Source organism: Polypterus senegalus, chromosome 12 (genome assembly GCF_016835505.1).
Source record: "Polypterus senegalus isolate Bchr_013 chromosome 12, ASM1683550v1, whole genome shotgun sequence".
In the NCBI taxonomy this organism is placed as follows: domain Eukaryota; kingdom Metazoa; phylum Chordata; class Cladistia; order Polypteriformes; family Polypteridae; genus Polypterus; species Polypterus senegalus.
Window position 1 is genome coordinate 45533146 of NC_053165.1, and position 22940 is coordinate 45556085.

At 40.3% G+C, this 22940-nt stretch overlaps 1 protein-coding gene across 4 annotated transcripts in view; it reads right to left on the bottom strand.

Annotated features, from left to right (window-relative positions):
• Positions 1–22940, bottom strand: part of LOC120540355 (kelch domain-containing protein 8B-like) — a 472238-nt gene that overhangs the window by 423869 nt on the left and 25429 nt on the right. Inside the window, exon 2 of one of the 4 annotated variants that reach the window (XM_039771039.1) lies at positions 15869–15976. The exons of the other annotated variants lie outside the window; for them this stretch is intronic. The gene's annotated coding sequence lies outside the window, so the exon portion shown is untranslated. The remainder of the gene's footprint in view (positions 1–15868; positions 15977–22940) is intronic. 4 annotated transcript variants of the gene reach the window in all.

Here is a 22940-nt window from a genome sequence, read left to right on the forward strand (position 1 = left end):
TTCTCATCAAAATTGCTCTAAAATTCTAATTTCATACATAATTTAGTTTCACATTTATGAGTTGAATAATTAACTCTCGAATTACCAGAGCCTACGAAAAAACTCATAGATCCGGCCCACCTTAAATCCGTTCGCACATCTCCGCCAGCGGCTTTTGTCCTGTAAATGTGCCGATAAAGACAAGCAGCAAGCAGCGTACTATTCCATCCCCCCACCACCTTAGAACATTCACAAAGTTCTCCCAGCTCATGCCTTGATTGATTATCTGGGTGTGAAGTGCTGGAGTTTTAGAGTGGAAATAATATATCGTTATTTGGAACACATGCATTTCATGTGTGTTCAGTTTCTACAATAATCTGTGTAAATACATTTTTAAAACAGAAACGTTTTTCATATTTTAGAAGTAAATGACAAAATGTTGGCATAAACTGTATAATGTATGAAGCCTCATGTCCAAAGATTAAATAAACACTTTCACAAAAGGTTCAAGGATGAAACACAACAGCTTCCGTGACTTTGCTGACTATTAATCAAGAGTCCCCAGTTTGATCCTGACTGCCTCCTATATTTGCCGTTTTCAGTAGTGAGCTGCTCTTATTGTTAATATTATACAGTACACACATACTTTTGGTTTGCGTCTGTAGCAGACAGTGTACATTTATAGGACTTGTAAAAGTTACCTTTTTTTTTCACTTTTATTCTCTCAGTCATGATCACAATACATACTACCGCCCTAGGCATCTGACGTTGTTAGTTTTTATTTGAAACAGGGAATAACTGTAGATGTGAGTAGTGTTTTGAGGCAATGGAACTGGACATTGTTTGATCTGGAAGCTGACACACAAACGCTGGTGAATCTTTCTTCTTCGTATCTCACCATCACTTGATTTTTTTTTATTCAATTTTATTGAGTGTTCCTGCTCACGCTTGGTATGCACAAAAAAACCACAGAGACATAGGTATATATGATATTTGATATATATATAATTATTCATTCTATGACCTGTATAGTACATTTCAGAAAACATTGTGGCACGGATGCAACATTATTCATATTATTCATATTCATTCGTATAACAATGAATTATGTATAACAATGTATTACAATGAAAGGGCACTTGACACTGACTCAGCTTACTTTCCTGGGGAAAGTGGCTGTCTTAGGACAGAAGCTTGTCGATGTTACATCCTCCTTTTCTTATTCCATCGCCTTTTCTAGTAAGATGCGACGACGAAGTTCCTCTGCAAGGTGAGCCATGAACACTCTTCTTTTCTCAGTGGCCCCCGTGCATGCCTTGCACAGTACATGTGCGTCGATCGCTGCAAGGTCAAGCTTGTTATAGCACACGGCAACCGGCCAACTGTGTGTTCCTGCCGCACTGAATAAGCTCACGCCTTCTGGTGCATAACGTCAAAAAAGAAAGAGACAAATATATGGGACATTGGGTATAAATTTATTGTACTTGAAAAAGTTAGCTTTTTTCAGTTTTATTCTCTCTTCCACTCACATACATGTTTCATTAACAAAAAAATAAAATAAAACATTTTGTGTAGCCTTTTCAGTCACTCTGAGGGAAAAAGGAAAAAAAAAAACGTTAAAAATATGACCATACGCTACACTTCATTACAATTTGAACAAAAAAAATAAAACAAAATAAATACACGGTAACAAATACCAAAACCCATACAATATCCAAATACAAAGTACTGTATATTATAAACTTTTAAATAATTTTCATATATAACTTGAATCAAAAAAGCCCTAACCCTAACCCTAACCAGAACTCCAACGTTAAACCGAAAGGATTTGTGCCCACTACAGCGCAATAACGCCTGCTCGTTTTCCAGTATAATCACGTTATATAATGTCACCTTTAGTTTATTTCACTGGTTGCTCTGAATGTGAGGCCAGGCCAGGCAGCAGGCCACTGGGAAAGCCGCAGCTGATTGTAAACATCAGTTGTGACTCTGGCAGTTACCAGTTTGATCAAACAGGCAGCACTTGTCTGTTCAATGAGCATCACAGTGTCACTTTTCAATTTTCACCTGCCTTTTAGCTGCTCGACCAATCATAATCCACATCAATGTAAAGCGTTCAACTTGGCCACAATTAAACAATCCTGTTGCATTTTAGATGTTCAGTTTCATCAGATGGCACTCATTATTTTAGTTTTATAGTCTGCCCATGAAACATCCGGTAGGGGACTGTGGAACGAGGAAACGAGTGAACATACAAACCTAACAACAATGGTGACGAGAACATTCCATCCAGCCTAACGTACAGTAGCTTGTCCCTCCATATTGATTTCAAAATACTCTGTAAGTCAGGGGTGGGCAAAGTCATTCCTGGAGGGCCGCAGTGGCTGCAGGTTTTTGTTGCAACTCAATTGCTTAATAAAAAGCACTTATTGCTCAAGTAACACTTCTGTTTCATTTTAATTGTCTCGCCCATTAGATTTTGAACCCTTATTGCTTATTTTAGTCTTAAAGAGTTGTATTCTCGGTTTTTAATGGCTCCTTATTAGCATTAAGATGCAAATGACAATGGAAAGCAGCATTTCTCCATTTAGCTTGTTTCCATTTACACCTCTGTGTATTTATCGCGCACTATTGGGTTTAATTAAATACTTGGAAGGAAAGTGAAGAGAAAAAAGTGAAGGACTGAGAATTACTCATCCATTTTAACCTTCAAATCATTTGGATGATATCCTTAGAAATGAGAAGAAAATCTAGGATATGAGAATGACCTGACATAGCAGAGGTAAAACACTAACAAGCCATTAAATGAAATTATTGGCAAGAATTGCTTTCTACTGTATAAGAACAAATACCTGCAACCACTGCGACCCTCCAGGACTGAGTTTGCCCACCCCTGCTGTAAGTCTTCTCATTGCCACTTTTCCGTCGATATGAGCTTTTCCACATCATTCCTTCACGCTAGCTGGCATTTCCACATTTGAATGTCCACATATATCCAGCTGTCCAATTCAGGGTGAGCACTGTTTGTACACTTGAAGTTGAGTGTGCGATTGAGAACTTTTGGACTGCAAGAATTACCAGTTGCAAAGTTTCCACCTGGCCAGTGACCATCACACAAGGAACACAAGCAAAGCTGCCACCTAATAGTATTTCTTTATTGTTTTAAATGTATTAACATGGTTGAATATAAGTCTGGGAAGAGCTATAACATGAAATTTGCCAAAGGAGATTAAAACTGATTAATTCTTATTTTAAAATCTATACGATGAAGCTGCTACCAGGTAGAACTTCAGCCTCCATGGCTGTCAAGTGGATTCAGAGACTTTTGCAATGAATGGATGGATGGTTAATAAACCTCTGTGTCATTCCGCACCTGTATGTCTGTGCTTTCCAGAAGCTTATTTATCTCACTTGTTATTTTGGTAAGTGTTTAAAAGGCAGATTTCATTATGGCTGCCTATATCCCATGCAGTAGGTTTCCAGCCACTAACTGGATTCTCTTAAGTGCACAAAAACAGAATAGTATGCTTCGCCTTTCTTTTTTTTTTTTCCCCCTGTAGTGCCAATCAAATTTCCCCTTCATGTGTCAAGCCCCCGTGTGACAAGTATAGGTGGGTTACTCATCCAAGTGTGCACAACTCTCAGGAAACGATTACCAAGAGCAAGTCCAACCATCCAGAGCTGCCGGCATCTCCTGCGATTAATTATCAGGCTGACAGTTCATTTATGGGTGCATTCACAATCCATGAAGAAAGCATCATGAAGACAGCACTGTTGTGTCCTGGATTATCTATTTTTATATGCTATAGTAATACAAGTTTTCACATGTATAGAAAATATTTGAAGTGGTCTTGGCTTTATGTCCCTATGCTGCTATGTGACATCCTGCTCTTAGTTCTTCATATATGTATACTGTGCCATTTTGCCTGGCAGAAAATGTAAAACTTAATCATAAAAAGGCAAACGGGGAGGGGTGTGTGTGATGCTGGCAGCTTTTTAAATGAGGCTGCCTACTTTATTTTTCTTTACACAATCGCTTATAGACAGGCAAATTGATTTGAGGCTGATATGATTAACCTTTAAGCTTGACTACAGCAGAAAAAAAGCAATAACCTGAGCAAATATGCAGCGAGCAGAGAGTGCGAGATTGAATTAAGATATTACTTAGGGCCCAATCATAAATAAACATTGCCGACACACTGTAGACCATTTTGCCAAGATGTTAGTATAAATAGGACTCTCCGTGCAGGTGGTAGGGAAGAGAAGCACTAGAATGTTCACCCTATGTTGCTTTGGTGGCCTCCATAAGAGATGTGACTGAGGCTCTGTGCCTAGAAGTGTTTTGTAAACCCATCCATTACTGATCCTCCACAGTCCACTTCAGGGTCGTAAAGGCCAAGAGTCTAAGGGCTTTTTTTTACTTCACACTCAGAACGTGCCTGCATCATGGCTGCCACACGTTCCCAGCATTCAGTTGACATGTCCTCTTAGCACAATGCGTGCACGAGTTGCAGTACCAGCAAAAAGTCGGTGGGCGCAGTGTGATAAATGTTGGAATGTGACGTCGGAGTCTCTGTTTAAGATCTACATGTGACAGAAAGTCGCTATGCAGATCCTCCAGGATCGATCTGTGCACTTCGATGTTTGATGAATGGTTCAATGTGGTAAAGCAAAATGCCGTCATACAAATGCATTTGTGGTGCTTTGATATTCAAGCATTGCACATTCCTCATCATAATGACACAATACACTTTAAAAGTCTCACATAGCATCTTTTGTGGCGTCTTTATTTTTATTTTGCACCTTCACAACAACATCAGAATGTATGGCAGCATATTTGAGTCAAAGAGAAAAAAATTAAAGGTCGGTGAAAAGGTCTATTTTGTGATTAAAGTGGAAATTAAATGTCCACTTTAAAAATGTCCACTTTAAACTCATATTTTACTTTATCATTAAAGTAGACCGTCGTAAATGTCATCTTAAAACTGACCCAGTTGTTAATCGCTACCTGATTCTGGGGCTTCCTCTTGACCTGACAGCAGCAATCGCCACACAGAACACGTTACATTTATGATATTCCAGCTCTCTGCACATTTAGAATCTTTAGATTTATACTTGATATCACTACATGCAATGCATTAACATACTGTATGTTACATTTTTACAGATAAGTCGTTAACTTCACTTAAATAATGAATTCTGATAATAATTACACATGTTGTGGCGGCATGGTCTGCCTCGCAGGGAGTCACTTACCTTGTGTTCCCTGCCTGGAGTTTGCATGCTTTCCTGGTGGGTTTCCACAGTGTGCTCCTGTTTCCTTGTAAAGACATGAAGGTCTGGGGATCTAGTGACACTAAAATGATGCTAGTGTATGCATGTGCTTGTTTTCACCTTGAGATAAGCTGATGACTCATCCAGGGATTGTTTCTGTCTCGCGCCCAATGCTTGCAGGAATGGGCACATCCCTGGACAGATAGATTTAATCCTTAAACATCCATTTCAGAGATATTTCAACAAGGTGTCTTCAGAATTTGATGGATGTTTCAGGCAATTCACAACACAGTGAAGTCGAACCTGTTCTCACCGTGATGATATCTCGCACTGCCACCTGGTGGAATCTTCCAGATTTACGTAAAGTACGCACGCAAGTATGAACAGGACAACACTTGGGTAGCAGTAGCATCGCGTCACATGAAGTATAAACCTGGCCTAAATCCGTAGCTTTGTGTAGAAGGTAGAACTTATCTATTGATGGGGGACAGAGTACGTTCCAGCAGTAACTCATAAAGAAATAATTTGGTGTCACCAGATAAGCTAAACTGTGCGTTCGTGGGAAAGTAAACTACAGTACCAGATGTGATAACCTCTCAGGTATGGGGAGAACATGCATAGTAACTGAGCAGGCTGGGATGTGAAACCCAAAATCTGGGAAGGCAGTGGGCTAACCACTGCACACACATGCTATTTGTCACACAAAGCATTTTGAATTTTTTTACATTTTATTTTGTGCGTCATCACTTTTTATTCTCTCTTTACTAATGAGGGTCACAGTGGCAGTATGCTGAGTTGGGTTGACCAGGCCAGGCTATTCCTGGCAACTTGTATCAATACCAAACACCAACCAAATGCTTTTTAATCAAAGCAGAAGTTTTTGTAAATTTAGTAGAAACTTTTGCTAAGAGAATACTATCCATCCATTATCCAACCCGCTATATCCTAACTACAGGGTCACGGGGGTCTGCTGGAGCCAATCCCAGCCAATTCAGGACACAAGGCAGGAAACAAACCCCGGGGCAGGGCACCAGCCCACCGCAGTAAGAGAATACCATTTATACAAATTCAACTTTTTGTGTGGACTAGCAGCAGAACATAAAAATAAGAAAACAAATGTGCAAATTAAAATCAACGTGGTGTGCGTTTTTCCTTAAATGAACTAAGGAGGAGTGAGATGAATGCCTTCCATACATTTGCTGCCTTTCATTCAGTACAACTGGAAATAAATGAGAGAAAGAGTAAAGAAGAAGCCAAAGCACTGTTATTTGTGCCGTGTTGGTGCTTTGTACTGTGCTGCTGTGGGGAGTGAGGGAGAGGCGCATCCCCACTCATAACAGGCTTTGGAAAACATCTTGTATCACTCCTGTCCCAAAGGTATCACGTCCTAGTGAGCTGAATGACTTCCGGCCTGTTGCTCTGACGTCACATCTGATGAAGACCATGGAGCGGCTGCTGCTTCACCACCTGAGGCCACAGGTCCGCCACGCCCTTGACCCTCTGCAGTTCGCATACCAGGAGAAGGTGGGAGCGGAGGATGCTATCATCTATATGCTACACCGATCCCTCTCCCACCTGGACAGAGGCAGTGGTGCTGTAAGAATTATGTTTTTGGACTTCTCTAGCGCCTTCAACACCATCCAACCTCTGCTCCTTAGAGACAAGCTGACTGAGATGGGAGTAGACTCACACCTGGTGGCATGGATTGTGGACTATCTTACAGACAGACCTCAATATGTGCGTCTCGGGAACTGCAGGTCTGACACTGTGTTCAGCAATACAGGGGCGCCGCAGGGGACTGTACTTTCTCCAGTCCTGTTCAATCTATATACATCAGACTTCCAATACAACTCGTAGTCCTGCCACGTGCAAAGGTTCGCTGATGACACTGCTATTGTGGGCTGCATCAGGAGTGGGCAGGAGGAGGAGTAAAGAAAGTTAATCAAAGACTTTGTTAAATGGTGCGACTCAAACCACTTACACCTTAACACCAGCAAGACCAAGGAGCTGGTGGTGGATTTTAGGAGGCCCAGGCCGCTCATGGACCCTGTGATCATCAGAGGAGACTGTGTGCAGAGGGTGCAGACCTTTAAATATCTGGGAGTGCAGCTGGATGACAAATTGGACTGGACTGCCAATACTGATGCTCTATGTAAGAAAGGTCAGAGCAGACTATACTTTCTGAGAAGGTTGGCATCCTTCAACATCTGCAGTAAGATGCTGCAGATGTTCTACCAGACGGTTGTGGCGAGTGCCCCTTCTACGCGGTGGTGTGCTGGGGTGGCAGCATAAAGATGAAAGACGCCTCACGCCTGGACAAACTTGTTAAGAAGGCAGGCTCTATTGTAGGAGTAAAGTTGGACAGTTTAACATCTGTGGCAGAGTGACGGGCACTAAGCAAATTCCTGTCAATCATGAAGAATCCACTGCATCCACTGAACAGTGTCATCTCCAGACAGAGGAGTAGCTTCAGTGACAGACTTTTGTCACCGTCCTGCTCCACTGACAGACTGAGGAGATCGTTCCTCCCCCACACTATGTGACTCTTCAATTCCACCCGGGGGAGTAAATGCGAACATTAATTTTATTTTAATTTTTTCATTTTTATTACTATTTAATTTAATATTGTTTCTTTGTATCAGTATACTGCTGCTGGATTCTGTGAATTTCCCCTTGGGATTAATAAAGTATCTATCTATCTATCTATCTATCTATCTATCTATCTATCTAATGAATATGTGCTGTGTGCAAAAAACTTGTACCCGGTGTCTGCTTGTGTTGGGTTTGGGCGGCTGGTGCGCCTCCTGCAGGCCACAGAGTCTGGATGTACAATAGTACAGAGGTTAGTACTGCCACTTTCACAGATTTAATCCTGCTTCCCAAACTGCGCCCATGTGTAGTTTACAAATTCTCCTCAAGTTTAAGGCAAATCCATAAAGCCACTCAGGTTAGATTAACTGTTGACATTAATTTCGTCTCAGTAGGAGTGTGTGCCCTGTAATTAGTGATTAGTGAAATGAATTTATGCCAAATTCACAGCGAAACTGTGTTTCACTTAATTCACAAAATAAATTGCATTATGCCTCCAATAAAATGTACACATTGAACACATGAAGAAAGTTGTTTCATCCTGCCTGGAAGCATTTACATTAATTCATTCCTCAGGTGTCCACTTGCCATTTAGTTTTTAAATAAAAAAAAGATCACTAGTGGGGAAAGCAAATCACTAGACTCATTTTCCATCACTTGTAGACGGATTTTTAGAGACTATACATGTTCTGATAGTACCATCACTACTTTGTCTATTATGATGACAGTCATGGTGATGGGAATCCTAAAGAAGCAACAGAGACAGAAAAGTAACCTGAAGCTACATGGAAATTGGAGACGGCATATCGACAGCCGCTTCTGCAGGAATCAGAAAACAGCAAAGAGTGATTGCTGGGTAACAGAGTGTGTGTGTGTGTGTGTGTGTGTGTGTGTGTGAGTACGGGAATTCGGCTTCCTGTGTAATGAAACTTTAAACAGAGTAATGTGCACAGTGGTGCGTTTAAGTGTGTCTTCTTGTGACAAAAATGCAGCATGTCATATTTTAAAAAAACGCAAATGAGAAGAATGAACAGAATTGACTTTGTTGCTGTACAGCAGATCATAAGCATTAGGCACCTATAGAAATAGCACAAAAGTCTGAACGAGTCTTTAGGATTAATATTCCTTCTTTTTCAAAAAGAACAACTTTGTTTCACTTTTTGGAATTGCAAATTCAGGAGGGAATCCTGAAAATTGCTCCAGGGGAGCTGTAAAAATGGCTGACCCTGCATTGTGACCACCAAAGGTCATGCAAAAAGACCATTTTCACTTGGGGATTAACAAATTAAAAAAATAATCACCTAGAAAACTATTTTGTTGTCAGTTTTGTGAAACAGTGCAAAATGAAATTTGCATCTGTCACTCAATCAATCAATCAATCAACATTTATTTATATAGCACATTTTCATACAAAAAAATGTAGCTCAAAGTGCTTTACAAAATGAAGAGAAAAATAGAAGACACAATAAAAAATAAACAACACATAAGTCAACGTTAATTAACATAGAATAAGTAATGTCCGATTTGCAGGGTGGACAGAAAAAACAAAAAAAAAAACTCCAAATGCTGGAGAAAAAAAATAAAATCTGTCGGGGTTCCAGACCACGAGACCGCCCAGTCCCCTCTGGGCAATCTACCTAACATAAGTCAAACAGTCCTCTTTGTATTTAGGGTTCTCACGGAAGGACTTGATGATGATGATGGTCACGTAGACTTCCTGCTTTCAGTCCATCAATGTTGGAGCATCATGATGCTTTGAGTAGGTGGATGTGGCACAGGCCGCCATCACAAAGAAACCGGAAAAACACTCATCATTACATGGGATAGACTTTGGCCTCTCTATAACTGTCTCCTGCATTGTTTTTGATTTCTATTTATTGTATTTTATTTGTTCATTTTCAAAAATAAAATATATGACTGAAGTTATGTATTCTTCGAGCAAGAGTTTTAGCAATTTTGTCCTTCCTGTTTAGACATGTATCATTAAACACACCTCCGACTGCAGCACTTCCTTCCATCTGCAGCCAGGTGTTATAATTCTGTTTCATTTCAGTTTTATTTTAGGCTTTCCTGTGATCCCCTGATAGATTTTTAAAATCTCTATTTGGTTTTGAAAATTTGAAACTCCTATTATGTTAACAGTTTTTCTCCTTGGAGTTTATTTAAGTAAATAAAATTATTTTTGCCTCTTTTCTGACGCCATTTTGTCTATCGCAGGAACTGTCATTTTGGGGAGCAGTTGCTATCGCAATCCAGAAATGTGTGGTGTGTGAGATCACCAAACCGCTGGTGTAAACGTCACACCTTGCATGTCCTGAATTATTGGAGAAAATACAAATAGTAAGAGTATTTTTTTTTTAATTAATGATTCTGGCAAACATACCTAAGCTTTTGACGTTGTAGAGGCGCTATGTGATTAATGTCTTCGTAAATGTATTCTGTGCTGAGTCCCGTCTTTCTTAGCATTGTCCTGTTTACATGGTCTGTATGGGTTTATGTAAATATGCTCCCCTGGAAACAATAGGGAGGCAAGGATAACTCTGTGGAACCGTGGCCCTGCACGATAATTGGTCCTGTTAATTCCATCACCTTCGTCCGATCAGTCGTTTTTCAAACTGAAGGACAAAAAAAAAAAACATCTCGTTCTACTAGACTGCCATTCCGCTACAGAAACAGGAGAAAGCACCACTTCAAATCATTCACAGCTTTGTCTACCTGCCACTTTCAACGCCCGACAACAACAGCTTTGCACCACAAAACCCCGGTTCTAAATCACGCCTCGGCCACGTTCCGAGGATAAACACGGTGAGACTGTTTCTTGTTGTTTGGGGAGAGGAACAAGCCGTCATTTTCATCTGTGTACTTTACATAGGACTGTTTTTCCAGCTGACCCAGGTTCACAAACATTATCCATTTTCTGTTAAATCTTCTGGACTTTTATGTGCGTTTCGCACTTTCTGTGTATCTTATTTCGTTCGTGTTTAGTGTAGGGTCAAGGGGAGTGTTTGTATTGTATATTAACTTTGTGCTGCACTTTTTCTTTTTATTATTACTTTCCGCCGGACACTTTTGCGGTTGTAAGTTATGTCGGGGTTGGTTGGGGATCTGTATATATATATATATATATATATATATATACTGTATATATATATATATACTGTATATATAAATATATATACTGCATATATATATATGTATATATATATATTACTGTATATATATATATATATATATATATATAGGGTGGTGATCTAATTATGCAGTTATGAAAAGGTGAACACATCACACCCGCTGTTCGACTAACAACCGACTTCTTGCCATTTTGGAATGCAGGGCAGGTGCTGCCATCTATCAGCAACAAAAAGAATTTTTTGTGAATCCTCTATATAATAAACTTAACTCTTTTAGGGCATTTTTTTTTTTTTTCTTATCTCCCAGGGCTGAATATTTTTCCAAAAACTAACATTTTTTAAAAAAGAACACAAAGCAATTGCTTAACATATCAAATCAACAAAAAATATTTACTTTTGACAAATATTACTGTCTTGCATGTTGTATGAGCCTGCATACTCTATGATTTCACGTACATATCACATACATTTTACACAGCAAAGTCCTGCAAAGTCTGATCTCGCTCAAAGCAGCCAATTTCAGTCATTGCCACATTGCACTGCTTACAATACGTGTTGCTTTGGTGCCTACTTTTCAATTGTCTGTTGCTGCACTTTCTCACATATATTGTTAGTGTGTGCTGTAGAGAGACAAGTCACCCTTTTGCCATTGTGCCATTCCACTGCCACCAAGTTTTCTGCCCGCATGAAAACCGTATTGTCACCTCTTTTCATCTTCTGAAACTTTATGAACTTTATGCATGGCATTATAGCCTGGCTCACCCCAAGGGATTTGCTTCTGTTTATTACAGAAGTGAATAAAACTTTGCAGCAGCACGTACCTAAAGCCACCAGGGGACAAAGCAAGTTTGGACCAATGCTCCCTGACATTATATCACCAGTTCTGTCCCATCTCTATTTGTAATACCACAGCACGCTTCATCTCGTCTTTTGTTGTGTGTTTACACTTTAAAAAATGAGAATGCGATGCAAACGCAGCCCACATTGTCTGCCGAGTGTTTTCTTTTCTGCACTCGCTTCGCTCCATTGTCACATGTCGATGCCAGCTTGCCATTGTTTACATTTCGCAACTCACGCACACGCTAGGATTAGTTGCCGAGTCAACGAGTCTATCTTTCCTCCAAGCACAGAGGGAATGCCTGTGACGTGACAGTGAGATTTGTCGCCATTAACAGCTGGTTATCACCCTCTATCCCTGGATGTCGACTTTAGTCGACATTCGCCCTCAACCCCTCCTGTCGACAAAAGTCGACATCCGCCCTAAAACAGTTAATAAGTTATAGCGTGATGAAAATTACATAATTAAATCTGGACCACCCTATATATTGTTTGTTTGGAGTTTACTCTATTATTTTACATACTGTTTGTTTTTTGGCTTATTTTTGATTGTCGATTGGGGGAAGTTTATTTGGAGGAAGTATGGCTTGTCAGGTCTAACGTCCTCATTCTTGCCAGGCCACGGGTCTTGGTGGTGTAGCTGCCGGTTTGGGAGAGTGAGTCGACCGTTACAACGTTTTGACTACAAGATTTTAAATTTTCGTTTTGATGACTGAGTACTATTGACTTCCCAAAGGTCACATACAACGTAAAGAAAAAATTAAATAAAGTAACCAATCACAGCATTAAGAAACTTTTGATTTTGATCTCCATTCTTGCTTGTGATTTTGAGCATTTGACAGCTGTGTTCAATTTACATTTTCGTTTTTCAATATGGTGCCTGTCCCTCACATCCATGCTGGTTCTAGCTTGTGCTTGCTGTCATTTCCCAGTCCTGTTTACTCAAAGATTCACCTGAGGACACATCATTGCCTATCTTGTCCATAATAGTGTGGAGTCAGAAGGAGAGGTAGAGGCAACGACTTAGCTGGAAGGAGATAAAAAGGCCAGGATACACAGAGGGGAACGACGGAGTGAGCAGGAGGAGACGTGATCCAAAGAGTTTTCGATATGTAGGTAAGTGGGTAGCCCCCCCCTGCCCACAAGACAAAGGCGGAATCAATGCAGGAAGGCCAGTAGCTGCTGTAGGGGTTTGCTTTGTTCTTTTCTGTTGTTGAGCTCATGTCTATTGTCGCCAAGACATTGTGCCCTTCTGTTTTAATCTCTTACAATAAACCCTCTCTTGTTGCTTATGTTTGGGTGTGGGATGATAGCCCTATCATCCACTTATTTTACAATACATGTTTGACTCTCTTAGAGCTTTTAATGCTTTAGCGGCACTACAAACACCAACAAAAGCCACATTAGAAATTAACTGAAGTGACACATTGAAATCGTTTTGGTTTCCAAGTGCCAAGTCCCCATACTTGGCAGACTTACATCTATGTCTGCTGTAGTGCCTTTCATGTGAATCTCTCACATCTCAAAATCAAACATGATGCTGTAAAAGGCAGGGATGGTCACATAGAGAGGAAAATATCCGATCTAAAGAATATGCTAGCTGCTCTTCCCGGTTGGGATTTTCCTTACCCACCACACAGTGCAGCGTATGCTCATCATGAAATGACAAAGGAACGACTCTGAGCACAGACACTTAAACAAAACGCCTCCTTTAAGAACTGTTTTAATTAGTCTACATTATTTAGTAAGCTGTCCTACTTTTACCCTTTGAAGTTCTCCCTTCCATCACTACAGTACCTTCATGCCAGGGTACCGCACCAGCCCTTCTTACCCTGTTCACTGCTCCCTATTAAATAAAACACTAGTGAGAATCGGTCAGCATTTCTAGGAACATCCTTATTTAGAAAAGACATTGTTAGCAGCCTCAAGATTAAAGGACACAAGAAAGGAAAACTTGTGTTAGAAGGAAGCTCATGTGAGGTTTTTTTTTTTCTGAAAGCCTTTGACCTTCCACACAGGGAAAATTACAAAAAGGCTAAGAAGTAAAGGGAACTGGGCTAGTGTGGGAGGGGGGCCTGTTTCAATGGCTGTAAACATGGCACCGCTTAGAAAACTGGGCAGTAAATGGACAGCTGATCGAGGACAGGTCATTTTGAGAATCAGCTGGAAAGGGTTGGCTCTGAGATGGAGGGTGGTGGAGACCTGACCACCACGAGTATGTGTAATGAGTCAGGACCAGGATAGACTGGCACTCATGGGTACAAAGCTGGGTGTGTAATTAAACGACCGACAAAGATCAGAGGAACAAAAACAAAAAATATTAGTAGGTCATAAGTGAGAAGACAGTGAGATGGCTGATGGGTAGCCAATCTACTAGACAAAGCCAAAAATACCTTTATAAAAAGTTCTTGATTTACTGACTCAAGGTGACAAAGTGAACTTTTCAGAATGGGATCGGGAGAAAAGGCTGTGGTCAAAGAAGAACAGACATGAATACAAAAAAAAAAAAACTGCAGACCAATCATCAAAAATCAGAATGGTAACCTAAAAAGTACAGTCTAATGCCAGAAAAAAAAAAATAATTTTGAGAAACTACAGAGTCAGTCTGAGAAAACAGCAAGGTAAAAGTAAATAGAGAATCCTAATATGAGATGCTCCGGAAATCTTTATGCTGGGGCCCTGAATGACATCACATCACTCTGGGCAGCTTGTGAGGCTAAAATCAATGTAGCAAAATACAAGGAAATCCTGCAGTCTGTGAGAAACCTGCACCTTGGGTGAAGATTTGTTTAGCAGCAATGACAGTGACTCAAAGAATAAAGACAAAAATACACAGGAAAGACTTCAGAACAGCACTGTTAATGTCCTGAGTGGACAATCTAACTGAGATGTTATAGCTAAACTTGAAATAGGCTGCTCACTCAGGATCTCCATACAACCTGGCAGAGCCGGAGAAGAATAGAGAAACGTGCAGCGTCCAGCTGTGCAAAGCTGATAGAGACCTGAGCACATAGACTCAAGGCTGTCATGGCTGCCAAAGGTGTATCTACTAAATATGGATTTGAAGGGGCTGGATGTTTTGATTACAGTCAGGTGGTCTCCAATGAACTAATTTTGTGACTTCTTAATCCGATTAGCTGTACCAGCGTTAATTTAGGGATGTCATAGAGAATACTTGTGTGATTTTGCATTTTGAGTTTTACATTTGTCATTCATTTCAATCACTTTGTAGAGATCTGCACTTTAATGGCAAAGAGTCTATTTCTGTCGATGAGTTTCAAAAAAGCCAAATAAATCCATTGTGATTCGATGTTGTATAACAATAAAATGTGATCACCTTTAAAGGGGTGAATACTTTTTATCGGCACTGTATAATAGAAATACCAGGTGGTTGAAAAAGTATTTCTGGATGGAAATGATATCACACGCAATGTACTGGATACGGAAGGCACATAAGAACAGGAGGCCTCTCTGACTGGCTGTTCTGTTTCAGAACTCTGTGAAGAAAATGAAAACAAGAGGAGATATTTGACGGCCATGATTTGAGCTGCTGAGCCCCATGTCCCTGTGGCCCTATGATGGACTGGCGCCTCATCCCTAGCTGATTTGTACCTCACATCCAACATTCCTGAGATGCAGCAATGGAAAAAAGTGGGTTCATAAAAATGAATGGAAGGTTGATTGGTTCACTTATCCACTGTTTGACACCTTAAATGACCCAACAAAACACAAAAAGCCATAAGCTCACCCATAATTCTACCTTGTCTACCTACTCTACAGGGAGCGAACCAGCCTCATTTAAAAGAGAAAATTATTCTGTCATAATACTAAATGTGAGGCCTCTCACTTCTGAGCACAACCACCTCCTGAATTAGCTGAGCATCAAAATTCTACGCAGAGCCCAATTTCCAGCTGTTTCTCATCATTTTAAATAGCGGCGGCCGAGGTGCGTCATTATTCAATAAGTTAAAGCTAAATATCTCTAACTGTGCAAGACACTAATTCATCACTATTAGAAAAATAATATCGTGGCTCCTCAGTCGGGTGTCTTAACTTACTGCATTGAAGAAGGACTGGTGTGCATTTTTTGTTTCCCCTTCTTCATTTTTCAGAAATAAACAATTTGAAGGACCAGCTTTACAGATTTCTTGCTTTTTTTTAAGCAGCTGAAGATAAATAAGAAAAAGGCTTAATTAGTACAATTATTGTAAGGTAAGCATGAAACATAGCTCCTGTATTAGTGTCATGGGAACAAAATCCTGTGATCTAAATTCCAAAATCTGGAGACAGAAGCCCTTCTGTGTGTCATCACAGCTACTAAATCACCTAAATTCTGGTTTTTCATCTTTCATTCTGATTCAAGTCAAAGTTCTTGTTATGCCATTTCCCTGAGGTATGAGCCAGCAACAAAGAGGCTTCTTGGGCTGGGGTGGTGGACACATATGTGCCGAGTTCTTCTCAGGATACTTTCAAGAATTCATCCATTCATTTATTAACAGTCTTTTTGAGAAGAATGAAGACTATTAAACTTACTCTCTGAATCCACACTAACTCCTGCAGATGGGCATTAGAGAAGAGACCGGCAAACTGCTTCATAGTGTGCCAAACCAGTGCAACGGTTGGTTAAAATAGCCCAAGCCAACACTGGAGTCACACTTCCATGCATGTCATTGTGTCGGACCTCACACACACCAGCAACATGCTGTTTACTCCATGCCATCCAGCAGGTGATATCAAAGCATTCAAAGCCACACTACCACAGTTTTAACCCGACAGCAGCTAAACTCTAAGCTCCCATATAATTGTCTTCTTCACCTTTGACCGAGACCCCATATTTTTTGACAGACATTTGTTCTGTGTCTCTGCTTCCTCTACCCAGAGTCTGAGAGCACATGTATGGGTGACAGTACACAAAACATGACATGGATAAAACACAGAGAGATTGAGATATGGCATCTCTTCAAGACGCAAAACAGCAGAGAGGGGGTTTGCACCGTTCACTTACTGTCAATCTGTAACCCCTGACTCACCAGCTCAGGCTGCCAGTATTGTAGGAGCAAGCTGCAGTTACCCATGACCATGTACAGAAATTGGCAAAAAGTGAATGAATTAAGTGCAGAATATCTTTTATTTAATCTTCACGTGAATTGCTGCTGTTCATTAATCAATCATCTTATATGTAAACGTCTACGCGTGGAAGTGTGTGTGTCTCTCCGGCCCGGAAGTGAGAGGCTGAGGGTAAGGGCTCCACCTCCAAGGAAACAGAAAACTCACTTAGCTGCTAATAACACAAGTGAGGCCAGCACGTCAGCAAAACAAATCCTTGGAAGAAAGACAAAGTCGCTTAGCCGCTAACAACGGCAAAACGGTATCCCTTTTACTTTTCTTCCCGCTGCTAATGTACAAGCGAGGCAAGCGCATTGGCAAAACGAATCCTCCCAGGAGAGAGAAACCCAGAGTAGTTCCTTTCAACTACTGGACATCTCTACATTTAAATTTTTTTATGACAATTTCAATAGTTTCTAGGAGCCCGGGATTTTTACAGCACAGACTTACACAGCTAGTTATTTTATATAGCACCATCACAAGGCCAGAAATACAATTAAACAAAAGACTGAAACTAATGAAGAGGATGCAGTTTTATTATAACTATAGAAAAGTTGAAAAGGCACCAATCAGAGTATTTTTCAGCTAATCTTGATTTTATATAGTGCCTTTTAAAATAAAGAATATAATAAGTCTCTTTATGAAGCTGTTTAATTCACAGGATATCATAATGGGAGCATTATGGTATACAGCCAGTTCCCGAAACGTAATGGCTTTGGGTTTCTACACAAAGCTACAACCCAGTTTAGCCTTGGAGGAAAAAAGAGGTCCTGCAAAATTCCCTCCTGTCCTAATCTTTTGGAATCCTTGCATTCTTTGACTTTTTACAGTTTTCATTTCTACCATTTATTGACAGAAACAGATGGGGTGATACGAGGCATCAAGTCTGATTAGGGGATTAGCTTTTGGTAGGAAGACAAACTTCAGAATGCACGAAAACCAGTGAACTCCGCTGTTCTGCTTCTCCAGAGGCCATGAGGCAAGTCAGATCATCCCTCCAGTTTAATTTTACATTCACAATAATAATAATTCTTTGCATTTCAATGTCATGATTCAGTATGATTTTGAGACTTCAAAGGCCGCCAGTGTTTTTCTTCATTAGGTCTGCTTCCAGCGTCGCTAGGGGTGTGGCCTCTGAGGTCGGGACCCCCGCATAATCAACACAACAGGATAAAAGGATGGCTATGGGTTCAAATCCATATCCAATATGCAGATACTTAATCTCTGAAATATTCAAAGTTTACATTTGTGCTGTTTTCTCGCATGTACTTTCAGACACGATTACTGTCTCTCGTATTGGGCTTTGGTTTCGTCTTGCTTTACATTTTGTTTGGTTTTGTTTCGTTTTGTTGACACATATCTCCTGGTTTTCTCTCACACGTTTATCTGCCAGTTCACTGACAGAACATTAGATCAGATCACTATGAGTAAGCCCGAGATGCGGCATATTTTTAGGGATATGTGGGATTTACAATGGGAGACGAAAGCTATGAAGAAAAACAACTGCAGGGAAATACAGATGACAGTGGAGCATTTAGCCTATTTTTGCTGAAAAATTTAGCTGCCAGATCGCTGACAAAACAGTGCCACCAGGAAATTGGTCGAATCTTTATGGATGGAGATACAGTAGACCCTCAGGTACCAGTGCTGCATCAAGTTAATTTAATTAGACTTAAAAACATAGAAAATTTGACAAACAAGAAGAGACCATTCAATGCATCTGTCTCATCCAATTAGCCAATAGCTAAGCTGTCCTAATACTTTATCCAGATGCTTCTTAACACTAGAATTACCAGAGCCTACAAAATATTTGTAGATCCGTCCCACCTTAAATCGCTTCGCACCTCTCCATCAGTGTCTTTTGTCCTGTAAATGTGTTGATAAGCATCAAGCAGCCTACTCTCATATCCCCCCACCGCCGCACAGTTTTCTCAGCTCAAGTCTGTTTACCTAAATGTCAGTTGCTTAGAGTTGTATAGAGTGAGAAGTCAAGCAAAATGACACCTTTTATAAATGCTATATCGTTATTTGGAACACGTGCATATCATGTGTGTCTACAACGATCTATGTAAACACATTGTTTAAACAGAAATGTTTTTCATGTTTTAGTAATAATTGACAAAATTTAGACATGAAGTGTATAATGTGTGAAGCCTGAATTCCAAATATCAAAGAAACACTTTCACAAAAGGTACAAATATAACAGAACAAGTGCACTTCTATTCAAGAATATAACTGCAGAAAAACAACACGCGTTAGGGTGTGACATCAACACGTACTTGCTACGACCGCTTTGGTGGCGCAACTGTATCAACTGTTGACTGGTAATCAAAATTCCAAGGGTTTGACCCCGGACGAGTCCGTTTTGAGAAGTGAGCTTCTCTTATTCTTACTATTTTAGAATAAAAACATACATTTGATTCCATTCTGTAATAGCCGGTGTAAATTTATGATACTTGTAAAGTTTAGCTTTGTTTTTTTTAATCAGTTTTATTCTCTCAGTCGCATTCACGATCATTAAAAAAAACACACATTTGACACTGCTGTTTTCACTCTGTACTGTATAACTCTAAGCAACTGACACGCAGGTAAACAGCCTTGAGCTGAGAAAACTGTGGGGGGATGTGATAGTAGACTACTTGCTGCTTATTGACACATTTACAGGACAAAAGACGCTGAGGCAGAGGTGCGAAGCGATTTAAGGTGGGACGGATCTACGAGTTTTTTCGTAGGCTCTGCTAATTCGAGTGTTAAAGGGTATCAAGGCTTCTGCTTCAGTTACATCTCTCTGTGGTTTGTTCCAGATTCCTACAACTCTTTTGCATGAGGAAGTTCTAAACGCACTTCCCCTTCATTTCCACTGAGGATAACAGTCACCTACTAAGCTGAAAGAATTCTGATGGATCTACCTTATTAATGAGAATTTTTAAGACCTGAATTAGCATCCTATGCAGTCTCCTCTGCTCGGTACTAAACAGGTTCATCCAGCAGGCCTGGGATGCACTAAGTTGCTCTCCTCTGCACAGCTTCGAGTGCTGCTATGTCTTGTAATGGGGTGACCTGATCTGCACACAGTACTCCAGATGTGGTCTCACTAGTGCATTATATAGTCTGAACATAATGGCCCTTGATTTATATTCAACAGTATTTAAAATATAACCCAGTTTTAAAGGATAAATACCCTGCTTGGGTGGCACCATGGTCAGAACTGCTGCCTGTCCTTTCAGAGTTGGCTTCTGCTTTGAACACCAGGCCTCCACTACTCAGCAATGGGAAAAGGCAGCGCCCTGAGATAAATGTTTATTAAACACTTCTGATGTTGTGGCAGGAGATTGTAGCTTAATGTTTATGCCACACTGGAAAAACTGCTCCTAGAACTTGAAAAGTATTTAAAATTATACAATGAAAAATCTTTTTAACATAATACAAGGCCTATAAAAAGTATTCACTGCTTGGACATTTTCACGTTTTATTGTTATGCAACCGTGAACCATGGTGGTTTTAATTGGCATCTTCTTGACATTGCTCAGCAGAGAAAGGCCGGAAACCAATGTTTGTAAAGTGGCCTAAATTATTTACAAATATAAAACAAAAAATAATTGACAACATAAGTATTTACCCCTTTAATATGACACACCTAAATCATCACTGGCACAGCCAAATGGTTTTAGAAGTCACAGAATTACTTCAATAGAGAGCATCTGTTTGGGCTTTCCATTGATTGAAGTAGAAATGCTCCTGTGTGTGGAAGGTCCAACTTTTGTTGAGTCAGTCTGGTGGCCTAAACTACACAATGAAGACAAAAGAACACACCAAGCAACCAAAGGCGATTGAAAAGCACAAGTCAGGCGATGGAGACAAGATCGCCAAGGGAGTCCAGTTAGAGTACGGGTTTCGAACTCTTTTCCTGGAGGGTTGCAGTGGCAGCAGGTTTTCATTCTAACCATCTTCTTCATTAGGTGAGCAGTTTTTGCTGCTAATGAACTTCTTTTGTCTTAGTTTTAATTAACACGACTCAGTTAATTAGTTGTTTTTCCTTAATTAGCAGCCAGACAATAATGAGACACAAAACAAGCTGCCACATGACCAGCTCATGTGTTCCCAATCACACAATATCTGAAAATGTAGAATGGTGAAGGTCTCAGTAAGGATGATCTCTCAGGTCACCAAAACATGTTGATGGTGTTCTTAGAAAAAACAGAAAATCAATAATTTTGGAAATGCCTGCTGTGGCAGAATGAGAGCAGCAAATAGCCATGGAATTAAATAACAGGTTTAATTAACAGCAAGAATCGGCTTCTCATTAAGAAAATGATAAGTTGGAGTCAAATTGGTTGGAGTTTGAAATCCCAGTTTAGCTGGTAATCTGTTGGTTCGTTTCACATGTCATTTCTGTTTTGCTGTCATTTAATGAAGAAAAGAATAAACTCAGAAGACTGAGTCCTGAAGAACAGGGCTATTAAAATAAAGGGAAAAGAAGTTAATTACAAGTGAAAACTGGTCACTGATTTAGGAAAAGAATTTGAATGAAAACCTGCAGCCACCACACCCCTCCAGGATTGAAGTTGGACACCCCTGAGTTAGAGCAATCATTAAGAAAAGGAAAGAGAATGGCGCAGCTGTAAATCTGCCCAGAGCAGGTCATCAACAAAAACTGAGTGCTCATGTACGAAGAAGACGAGTGAGGGAGGACATCAAGAGAGCAATGAGAACTCTGAAGGAGTTACAAGCTACAGTGGTTAAGATTGAAGAGACTGTGCAGTCCAACACTGTGCCTGGGTGTTTCACCATTTGCTGCTTTATGGGAAAATGGCAAGGAAATAAAAACACACCTGCCATCTCGACTAGAATTTGCCAGAAGGCACATTAAAGACTCTGTAAGAAGCCTGAATGGTCTGTTGAGACCATAATTGAGATGTTTTCAAATGCAAGTATGAGTGGTGGCGACACCATCAAAGAGCGAGCATGCTTATCTGGCTTGTGAGAGTGGAGGGTAAAATGAATGCAGCAAAATCAAGGAAATCCTTCAGGAAAACCTGATGAAGTCTGAAAGAAAAATGGCCTCTGGGAGAAGCTTTGTTTTCCAGCAAGACAACCCCAAGCATAAAGCCGAAGTTACCAGGAATGGTTCAAAACCTACAATGTTAATGGCCTGGGCAAAGTCCAGATGACAATCCAACTGAGAATTTGTGACTGGATTTAACAAAAGCTATTCACTAGCGATCCCCGTGGAACCTGACAGGGCCTGAGCAGCTTTGCAAAGAAGAATGTGGGAAAGCATTGCAGTGTCCAGATGTGCACACAGACTCAAGAGTGTCATGGCTGCCAATGGTGCATCTGCCAAGTACTAACTTGAAGGAGGTGAACCCCTCAGTCAGGTGATCGCTACTGAACCAATTGTGCGACTTCTGAAATGATGAGGCAGGGATGTCAGATTAATCGGGATCGATAATTTTGTGTTTTATCTTTGTTATTAATTTAGACCACTTTGCGGAGCTCGGTTTTCACTTTGACATTAAAGAGTCTTTTTCTGATGATGCCTGTCCAAAAAGTCAAATTAAATCTACTGTGATTCAATGTTGTATAACAATAAAATGTGAAAACTTTCAAGAAGTTAAATACTTTTATAGACGCAGTGGCACAAGATAGAGATACTTACAGAGAAGAATAATAAAGAGTTTAGTGCAAACTAGGAATTAGCCATTCATAAACAACCAGCTTAAAACATCTTTTAATAGTAAAACATTTCAAACATAGATATATGCAGTGAGATGCTAAATTGACCCTAGTGCGTGGGTGTGTGTGGGTGTGTGTTCATCTTGGGATGGACAGGTGCTCTGGTTGTTCATGCCTTGTGTCCCTTCTGCTTGCTGGAATAGGCTCAGAATAATGCGAGTATGAAAGATGGACAGATGGATGGACAGGCCACTCAAAGTAGAACTGGCCACTGGCCTATGTGGAGTCACCACTTTCTGTCAGGGATGCCTTGGCTTTTTATCTCATCCATCCATCCATCCTCTTCCG